The sequence below is a fragment of the Octopus bimaculoides genome, chromosome 6, assembly GCF_046866305.1.
Source record: "Octopus bimaculoides isolate indiv1 chromosome 6, ASM4686630v1, whole genome shotgun sequence".
Taxonomy (NCBI): domain Eukaryota; kingdom Metazoa; phylum Mollusca; class Cephalopoda; order Octopoda; family Octopodidae; genus Octopus; species Octopus bimaculoides.
Window position 1 is genome coordinate 86248825 of NC_142933.1, and position 2500 is coordinate 86251324.

Here is a 2500-nt window from a genome sequence, read left to right on the forward strand (position 1 = left end):
TTTGTATATATTTATTTTATCTTAAATGTAAAACAACACAACAGAGGAATCGTCGTAAGCTTAAATAATAAACCGCGATAAGTGAACCGCTATAAGTGAACCGCTATATGGCGAGGAATTACTGTAATGATAATAATTATATAAGGCGATGAGTTGGCAGAATCGTTATCACACTGAGAAAACTGCATAGCGGCATTTTGTCAGTCTTTATGTTCTGAGTTCAAATTCTGCCGAGGTCGACTTTACTTCTCATCCTTTCGGGGTCGATAAAATAGTACCAGTTGAGCACTAGGATCGATGTAATCAACTTACACCTTCCCCAAAATTGCTGGCCTTGTGCCAAAATTTGAAAACCAATAATAATTATGGCTCAAAGCCAGCTGATTTTTAATGGAAGCGGATATTAACTTATCATCGACTCTCATGAAATGATGAAATGCAAAGGCGAACTTAGCAGAATTTGAACTCAGAACGTAAAGAAATGCCGCTAAGCAATTTGTCGGGCGTGCTAACGATTCTACCAGAAAATACGCAAATTGTCTGCAGGAACTAGAACAATATCAAGATGTCCAAAATTCTTCAAAACTGCCTAAATACATAATCTATTTATAAAACTATTAAAGGAATGGATGAGAACGTGAGAGAAAGCGAAAAACACGACAGAGTGAGAGAGAGAGAGAGAGAGAGAGAGAGAGAGAGAGAGAGAGATGACTGAAAGAGGCAGTATCCCTCTCCCTTACCGCTCACCAGCAATATTGAATATCAATGTCTGCCTAGGCTTAATGTTGGACGATGAAAAACTAGCATAGATTAAGCAGGTTGTGAACATGGATTGTAAGCGTATATCTGGAGCTCAACGAGAAATTAGCGAACGCTATCAGCGAACAGACATGATATCTCTGTTGGAATATTTTCGACACCGATGTAATAAAACACTCACCAGCTACTCCAGGGACAGGCATACATATATACATACATACATACATACACATGTATGAATACATATAATATATATCTACACACACACACATATATACATGTATAAATATGTGAATCTATATACATATGTGTATATATGTATGTGTAAATGTATATAAATGTAATATAGGTATATCTATCCATTCCTGTCTGTCTGCCTATGTGCCTGCCTGTCTACCTGCCAGTCTGTTTACCTACCTACCTACCTACCAACGTATCTATCTATCTATCTATCTATCTATCTATCTATCTATCTATCTATCTATCTTTCTCCCTCTCTCTTTTACTTTCTCTCTGTATATATATATATATATATATATATATATATATATATATATATAAATACATATATACATACATATATGTACATACATATATATACATATATATATATATATACATATATCTTTGTATGAGTGTATGTATGTACGTATATACAAATGAATGTATGTTTATATATATAATGGAAAAAAAAAACGCAACAGATGACTATGAAACATTCGTACAGATACACTATACAAATCGGACAGGAAAAACAATTAGAAGGAGAGGTAAAAAAAAAAAGACGGGTCATTCTTGACCTTCTTTTCTCAGTCAAGTTACCAGAAGTTCGATCTGGTTGCCTCCAAAATATCTAAGCTAAGAGCATTAGATTTGTTTTTGTAAGAAAGCTAGCGAATGTGAACGACAACAAAGAGAAAAAAACGTTGAACATGGTAGTGCAACTTTAGAAATACATACAACAAGAATATAACAACAGGTGTCTTTCGACTGAGAACGAATCAAATTGAGCTGGCGTGTATGAAGTGAAAGCCTAAATGTAAGAGCATGTATGATGGACATAAGACGTCTTGGCGGTCGGCACATACATACATACATACATACATATATATATATGTGTATATATATGTATATATATATAATATATATATATATATATATATATATATATATATATATATATATATATATATATATATATATATATATATATATATATATATATATATATATATATATGTATATATATATATATATATATAAACAAATAGTAAATGAGTATATGCATATATACGTACTGGTATGTGCATACCGACATCCACCTATATGTATAGGTACATATCTGGGTACAGAACATTGCAAACAAAACGTAGACAAGAAAACACACAAGCCACATAGAGAACATTCTACTTCATCAGCTACCCCCGTTTTAACACCGGCGTTTCGAAGAGCTGGACAGGACGCATCGTTAAAACGGCTCTTCCCATGGACCGCAAATTAAATTTGTATACACAAATTAAATCTTGCCATGGAGGAATGTAGTGGCGGACAAAAAACAAGACAGGAAAACAAACAGAAAAGGCTTTACGGCCAGACGAGAAAAATTATGTGTGTATGAACGCTGTGAGGCACGAACTTGAAAGTAGGGACGAAGTAGTTCGCGTGTTTGCTCGGCGATAGCCAAGGAAGAAAAGGATTATTGACCGGAAGCATGTGACCATGCCGGTGTAAGGGGAAGAGA